The sequence below is a fragment of the Podarcis bocagei genome (assembly GCF_964188305.1).
Source record: "Podarcis bocagei genome assembly, chromosome: W".
In the NCBI taxonomy this organism is placed as follows: Eukaryota; Metazoa; Chordata; class Lepidosauria; order Squamata; family Lacertidae; genus Podarcis; species Podarcis bocagei.
In genome coordinates, this window is record NC_138131.1 from 23,387,051 (window position 1) to 23,395,392 (window position 8,342).

General features: G+C 49.7%; 1 long non-coding RNA gene across 1 annotated transcript in view; it reads left to right on the plus strand.

Annotated features, from left to right (window-relative positions):
* LOC308577865 overlaps positions 1-8,054 on the plus strand; it is a 148,857-nt gene extending 140,803 nt beyond the window's left edge. Inside the window, exon 2 of the long non-coding RNA XR_014003732.1 lies at positions 8,013-8,054. This is a non-coding gene — a long non-coding RNA (uncharacterized lncRNA). The remainder of the gene's footprint in view (positions 1-8,012) is intronic.
* The last annotated feature ends 288 nt before the right edge of the window (positions 8,055-8,342 follow it).

Below are 8,342 nucleotides of genomic sequence, written 5' to 3' on the forward strand. Positions count from 1 at the left end.
TGCACCTAGTAGTCATAAAGTCCCCCTTACATAAGCTCTGAATGCATTCGACTTCCAGTGGCCCAGATCCTTTATCCTCTCTGCGGAGAGACCAAGATGCGCCGCCGTGGTTGCAGCGCCGATCCGAAAAGAGTGAGCCGCAAATTCACCCGCGGGTAGCCCACATGCGGCCAAAGCCCTTCGCATCACCCGTGTAAACTGATGCCTGGCCAAAGGTGAGCCGTCGGCATGAATTAAGAGGGGGCCTGGGCTACCAGGCCTTAGGTAAAGAAAACGCCTCGTATCCCTAACCGGGCATGGGCCAGGGCCTTGCACCGCCGGCAACCTTAGAAGGGCCCCCCTCCCCTGCTGGTCGGTCTTGGAGCTCCTAACTTGGACTATAAGCTCGTTTGTTGACAGGGTCAGATCACCAAAGAGGATACCCCTCCGGGCTTGGACGGCCCCTCCATCGCAAACCACCTCCCCTATGCGAAGGGCCCCGAAGAAGGCTATGGAGTAGGCAGCCGAGAACAGGCGAGCCTCATATTTTGACCAGCATATGGCACGTAATTTTTTGTGTATTGGGGTCAGAACCAGGTGGTTGCTGCCGGCGCCACCCATCTAAAGCCTTACGCACTATAAATTTGGCGCATGGGTCAGTGTCGAAAAATGTTTTGCCAAAATATTAAATCCCCTGCAGACTGAATATTGAGAGTCCTGGGGCCCTGCCCAGCTCCCTCAAGTGAGCTAAATAATGGAGGACTTCCCTCGCTGAGGGAACCGGGTTGCGTTTTGACTTGGGAAACTTATTGCGGAACACTAGGAAGTCGGCCCACGCTTTCTTGTAGGATCTCATTGTGGAAGGGGCGACTGCACCGAATACTCCCTTCAACACTTCTTCCTCCCAAGACTCCAGAGATGCTCCGGGAAAGGCATCGATGACTGTTCCGCATCGGGCGCTAATAAGTGGAAGCGCTCCATCTGAAAGCGAGACAGAGCATCCGCGATGTCATTATTAATGCCGGGCACAAATTTGGCCGAGAAATATATATTGTTCTCTAGACACAGGAGGACGAGGCACCGCAACAAGTTTCCCACCCTAGGGGAGCGGGTGGCCTGCCTGGCAAGAACCACTACCACTGCCTGGTTATCTGTGTTGAAGCAGACCCTATGATTGCGAAACTGGTCTGTCCAGAGGTGCACTGCCACCAAGATGGGGAAAAATTCAAAAAATGTGAGGTCCCGGGAGATAGGCTGGCCCTGCCAGTCTTTTGGCCACCTTTCTGCACACCACTGGCCCCTGAAATATACTCCGAAACCTAGGGACCCCGCAGTATCTGACTGAACCTGGAAGTCGGCATCAAGCATCAAGGAGTCCTGCCACAGGGATATCCCATTATAATTTTCAAGGAATTGCAACCAGACTTCCAAATCTGCCTTGACTTCTTTTGAGAGGCGAACCCTATGCTATGGTGCCCTGAGACCTGCCGACAGTCTTGCCAGCCGGCCACAGAAAGGGTGACCCGGGGCCACTACCCTACAAGCGAAATTTAAGTGACCTAGCAGAGATTGAATTTGCCTTAAAGTCACCTTCTTCAGCAGCAAAAGCTGTAGTATTGTCTCTTTAAGGGCACACAGTTTTTCCCGAGGCAGTCTGGACATTTGGGCTATAGTATCTAATTCAATGCCTAGGTAAACCAAAGAAGTGGAAGGCCCCTCAGTTTTTTCTGCGGCTAATGGCACCCCTAGCTCGCCTGCTAAGGCGGTGAAGGCCTCCAGGAGGGTGGAGCACCGCTGCCTGCTATCGGCCACCAAAATAAAATCATCGAGGTAATGCGATATGCCCGACGACCCTGTCCTAAAGCGTAAGGCCCAGTCGAGAAATGTACTGAACGACTCAAAAGCTGAGCATGCCATGGAGCAGCCCATAGGCATTGCTTTGTCAATGAAATACGCCCCCTCGAATCTAAACCCCAGCCAACGGAAGTCAGCCGGATGCACGGGAAGAAGGCGAAACGCCGACTCAATTTCACATTTTGCAAGAAGTGCCCCACGCCCGAACTTGCGGATCATTTTTACTGCTTGGTCGAAGGAGGCGTATTTTACTGTGCAAAGCTCCTGGGGGATCGCGTCATTAACCGACCCTCCCCTTGGGTATGAGAGGTTGTGGATCATGCGGAATTCCCCTGGGGTCTTTTTTGGTACAATGCCCAACGGGGATAGATGAAGACCTTCCACTGGAGGCTCAACAAAAGGACCTGACACCCTACATGCACTGATTTCCTTCTCTATCTTTTTCTTTACTCCCTCTGGCCTCTCCCTGACTGATTTCTGATTTTGTGGGTCCCTGGTGTTAGGGGGGAAAGATACAGGGATCCTGAAACCCATGGAGAACCCCTCCCACAGGTACTGCGCAGCTTTTCGATCGGGATATTGATCCAACAGGGTTTTGAGGGGCTGAAGGCGGATGGGGGAGAAGGCTAAGCCAAGATGCAAGTTACTGGCGGCCACCTGGCCCTTGTTGGGAGGATCTGGGGGCACCCCTGTTATTACCGTGGGAGAACCCCCGGGCCCCACGAAAGGGCTGCTGCTTGTTCTTGAAGCATGCAGAGGCAGGGTGGTTGCCCCCAGCACCGCTCACATTCGTGCAGATACTTACAGGAAGGCCGCGAGCATACTCCCCTGTTGTATTCCCAGCAATGGCGGTGCCGACTAGCCTCTGTCTTACCCGCCTTGGCTGAGTCTTGGCCTTTCTTTCCGATGTATGGGTTGACGTCCTCGCCCCAGAAATTAGGATCTGTCAGATCCCATCGCGTGGAAGGCAGGAGAGAAGCGTTTCTACGGAAATTCTCATTGTACGTTAGAGCGGCATTTTGCCCCGCGAGCGCGTGGGCCCTCCTCACGTGAGCCAGGTACGCAACCAAATCCATGGAACGCCGCAGATAAGCCACACAAACGACTCCCATAAATACCTGGTATCCATCCAGCCAGTTCTCGAAGGTGCGCTCTGCCCTAGGCATCCTATACCTCCGCCTACCATAGGAGCGCCTCTTCTCACCTTTACCCGTTATCTTAGTCGGGGGGAAAAGGGTAAACATGTCAACATAGTCACCATTGAGGATCTTATTCCTCTTCTTCTGTGACAAATGGTTCCCCAAAATATAATCAGTGGGTTGATTAGTAGCGACTTTTACATCTTCCACCAATGCCCCATCCTTCCATTCTAGCACGCCATTAAAGGTTCTACGATGGGAATTGGCCCTCCTTTCATGTGCCCAAAGTGGAATCCCATGATTCGCCTCACCCAAACCCCAGTAACCATCCAAGGGGCCCTCGCTATCCGAATCCGAGGATGACGTACCTGAGTCGTCCTCCGTCTCGGACTGCTTACTTATTTTCTTCTTCGAAGAGGTATGTTTCTTCTTGGACTTTCTTTTCCCTCCTTGCACCTCGACGTTGGCTGGGTTCATGCTGGCGGCTGCCTGGACAACTTGGGGCTGTGCGTGCTCCTCCTCCAAGGCGGAGCCCGCACTGTCCTCGGTAGAGCTGTGCTGGGTCTGCTGCTCCTGAAACACACTAGGGATATCTACAACGTGTGAGACAGCGCTGCCACTGGTACCCGTGGCCGTCGCCCTCCCCTTCCCGGTACTTTTTGCAGGCGCCTTTCCTTTACCACTGCTTTGGTTGGCTTTTCTAGCGATGGCTGCCTGGGCACGGGTATTAGGGCGGCTGACGGTAGCCGTGACCGACGGGGTGCTAACTCCACCCCCCGCTGAGCTGCCCTGCTGCCCTTGACAGCTGGGAGGAGTATCCGGTATCACGACCTGTGATGGTTCAGGGACCGGCGGGGACAAAGTCCCTCTGGACCTGCACTGTTTGTAAAAAGTTTCGAAAGCTGCCATGAAACATTGGGCAAAAGCTTGGGGATCGTATGGCATGGCCGGCACCTGGGCACCACCAATGCCTGCGGCGGGTGCGGCTTGATTACCTGAGGTGGATGGTTGCTGGTCCCCACCGGAAGCCATTTGCTCTCCTGACGTAGCAAGGGTAGGTACTAAGACTATTCGTTCGATAATACAGTGCTGTCCCCCCCTAGGATGACTGTGTTCCCCGCTAGTCAGTGCTCACTAAGATGACCTAAATTGTGCTCAGCTCAGAATTGACTGTGAACTCCCCCCTAGTTCTGTATATCCTAAGCAAACTTACAAACCACCACCGGCCAATGCCCAGCTGTTGGCAACACCACCTAAAGCTGCACCCAGTTCAGTATTGTTTACAATGACTTGGCACAACGTTGAATCTGGAAGGGCTGGTTGCCCTAGTTCAGAATTATCAACACTGACCCAGCTGTTCCTTTACCTGTGGTACTGGCTGCCAAGTTCAGTACTATCGGCACTGGCTAAGGTTCAACTTAAAATAGAAATGCAAGCTGCAACAAAGTTCGATAATCTCAACACTGGCTTAGCCGCTACTTAACTCTTTAGACGTTAGCAGAACTAATTCCAAGAAATACCTACGCTGGTGCAGCTGTAACTTAAACCAGTAAAAGCTAGTTCAGAACCACTAGACGTTGGCAGGACCTATTCTAATAATACCTACGCCGGTGCAGCTGTGACTTAATTCAATAAAAGCTAGTAAGACCCGCTAGCTCTATTAAGTAAAAGAATTAATTTTTTTTTATAAATCAAATACTGCTATTATTAGCATTTAACTATATATTGAATTGTATATCCTAACCAGTAAGCTCAAATTAAATTTTCCTAACCAATAGGTTCAAGCAAAACCCAAATCCCAGTGAGTGAGGACGTTTATATTTATAGAGGCTATTAGTTCAACTTCCTGAATGAAGGAGAGGGCTTAACTAACCACTGCCAAATAATCTCCACTATACCAGGCACTGTGCCCCAACAGCATAAAAGCCACTTAATTATTTACAGCACTCAGTGTTACCATAAAGCACCAATGCTGCAGCAAGCAAAGGCTCCAGCAGCTCAGTCAGCTGCTTGTGGCTGGAAAGCCAGACAGGATGTTTGTGACTGTTGCCATGGGAACAAAGGGGCAGTCCAATCCGTACTGAGCACCGGATGTTAGCTCAGTGTGTGTGTCATATGACCTGTACTGGAAGTACATGGGAGGAGTTTCTTCTTGCTGTTGTCGAGTGCAGACGTGTTTCTCTGTACTGATATGAGAGACAGAAATAAAAGATGTAAATAGTTTTCTGTCTGCTTCTTTCCCCTCTGGGGGACACCAAAGGGGAGAGAGGGTGAACGGTGTGTTCCTCTCACACATCTGAGATGAATCGCCGGGACCTCGCCTGCTTATCAGCAGAGTGGAGACGCGGGGAGGTCGACAGGAATATCTGCCGGTGCCTACGCTGTGGCACATTCCTCTGACCCAGGCAGAATTCCAACAGTGGCAGCCTTCGGATGGTTGCTGTTTTCTTCGATCCATCGGACATCTGCATGAGAGGCTGGTGAATTGTCCTCCTCTGCTCCATGGAAGCCTGAAGTGAGAGGCTGATTCTCTGCAGCCAGAAGCTGACCAGAAGAAGCTGACAGCCAAGCCACTGCTCAAGGTATGAGACTTTAAGGGCTTAAAAGTGTGAATGCAGATTGATTCATTCTCTGCTTCACGGAGAGCGAGTGTGGGAAAGCAGCTCCAACTTAGAAGAGGCCTGCATACCAGGCATTTTTGTGGTTTCCTGTCCGAGGAAAGGAATGCGCTGTTGCTAAGCAACGTCCTTCAGAAGGCTGTGCCTCAGAGAGGAGAAATGGAAAGCTACTCGAGAGGGCTGGACAGTCAGACTATGCCTCAGAGAGGCGAAAACAAAGTTTTGTTATGAGTAGGTCCTCACGAACTGCTGGAAGGGACTTTCCAACGCAGCCAGTGTCAGAGTTGCCAGGTGTCAAGAGAGTAAACAAGCCAGCTATTGGATTTTAGAGGCTTGTGTTTTAGAGTCAATGCAAGGACTCAAAATGGATGCTAAGAAGGGGGGAGGCTTGCCTTCTCCACCCCTCCTGACCAATGACAATTATTCATCTTGGTCTGTAAAGATGAAGGCCCTGCTGCAGAATCAGAGACTGTTTGGGGTGATTGAGAATCCCATCCCAGCAGCACCAACGCGTGCTTGGGAGTCACAGAATGTGAAGGCTAGGACTGCTATAATTCTGTGTGTCTCAGATGAGCAGCTTGTGCATATACAGCATTTGGAATTTGCGCAAGAGGTTTGGAACGCGCTGCGTACAACGCATCAGAGAGATGCTGGTTCTTCAGCGTTGCTGTATTTTGAGAAGTTGACCAATCTGAGATTAGCGCCTGATGGAGATGTTCAAGCGCACCTGACAGAAATGAAGTTCCTGCGTCAACAGATGGTGGAACGCAATTTCCGTCTACAGGAGGAAGTGTTTTGCTTCATGATGATAAACAGCCTTAGTCGCACCTATAAGGTTGTTGCCAGTCAGCTTGGTTCCCTACCGGCGGCTCAGCTAACCGCGGAAAGAGTGTGTGCTGTGGTCCTGAACGAACACGACAGACTTGCTGCACTGGAAGTGAAAGACAGAGGGAGGCAAGAACAGAGTTCAAATCTTCCCACTGCTGAATCTACTGGAGAGCATGCCATAGCATTGAGTGCCGTCCGATGCTATAATTGTGGACAGACTGGGCATCTACAGCGAAACTGTAAGAAGCCGCGACAGTCAAAAGGAGCCAAGAACAGCTCTACGAAGCCTGAGGCGTCAAGCAAAAGCCGTACCATGTGCCAGGTGAAACCTGCAAGGGCGATGATGGCGAAAGGAACCACGCCAGATGTTGGGAACGCATTCATAATCGATACGGGCGCCACGAAGCATCTCTGCCCACACGGAGAACTGTTTCTTACTGCGAAAGAGAAAGATGGACTGTATTTGTTGACTTTTGATCAAAGTGATTACATGAAATGTAATACTTCTGATTCTAACGAAATTTCTCTTGCAGGTGTGACCAGTGTGAACACCAGGAAGGTGTCCGAGAAGGTCCACAGAGCTTTTCAGCGGGTGTATGCTGATGTGATTGGTCCTCTAGAACCATCTAGAGGCGGTGCAAAATATTACCTTGTGTGTGTTGATTGTTACACTAATTATTCTTGGGTTTACTTGATGAAGAAACCGCAGGAAACTTTAGAAAAGTTTCAGGAGTTTTGTGACAAGGTTAAAAGTATGCATGATGCTAACATTGATTGTCTTTTCACAGATGACAAGCCAGTTTTTCTTTTACAGGATTTCCAGAGGTTCCTGGATGGAAAAGGGATAAGACACAAACTTGCTAGTTCCGAAGAAGCATGGAAGAAATGTGTCTGTGTTAGGGTGAACAAAGAATTGCAAAAAGGGATGCATGCGCAATTGCTAAGTTCACATTTGCCACATGAATATTGGGCCGAATCTCTAGCGTCCTATCTTCATGTGTGGTTGAGAAAAGTCTCAACAGAGTTGGGATGTTCTCCTTTTGAGAAGCTGTTCAATAGAAAACCTTCTGTTGCCTATTTCAAGGTTTTCGGGTCTCATGTGAGAACAGAAGCTCCAAGTGGGGTAAAGAATGCCAGAGGCATCTTTGTGGGTTATGAAAAAGGTCTCTACAGAGTAATTTTGTCTGAATCTGGTCAGGTGATTCTCACAAAGTTTCTGGAGAGTGCTCCTGAACAGGAGAGAGTGATTGTTCACACTTTTTCCACAGATGATTCTGATGATTCTGATGATGAGTTTGATCTTATTGAGTTCAGTGGTACTGATGATGATGACACTGATAGCTCAGACAGCTCAGTTGTCACAGTTATTGAGAGGAAATCTCAAATAATGACAAGACCCTCAGGAAAGGAGGATAAACCACTGATTAAGCTTAGTACTGGTTCTCCAGAGAGTTCAGAAGCTGAACCAGAAAGCAGAGAAGAGCAGCAGCTCTTACGAAGGTCTGAGAGAGCAACGAAGGGTGTACCACCCAAGAGGTATTCAAAGGAGTTTGCTAACCTTGCATATGTTGCTGTTGTAAACGATCAAGGACAGATTGAAGCTGTGTCTGAGTCAGAGACAAAGGCACAACAGAAAGTTGTTAACCAAGGTGATGCAAAGTCACACAACCAGAGAGGTACATTGGTAAAACCAGTGGCGGGTAGTTCCAAGGGTGGAACTGAAACAACAGGGGAATGTTATAAGTATAACAACTGTTTGTTTTCTTCTCTGGATGACGCTTTGCTCGCAGCACGCATTGATACTTTAGGGGGAGTATGTTACCATAAAGCACCAATGCTGCAGCAAGCAAAGGCTCCAGCAGCTCAGTCAGCTGCTTGTGGCTGGAAAGCCAGACAGGATGTTTGTGACTGTTGCCATGGGAAC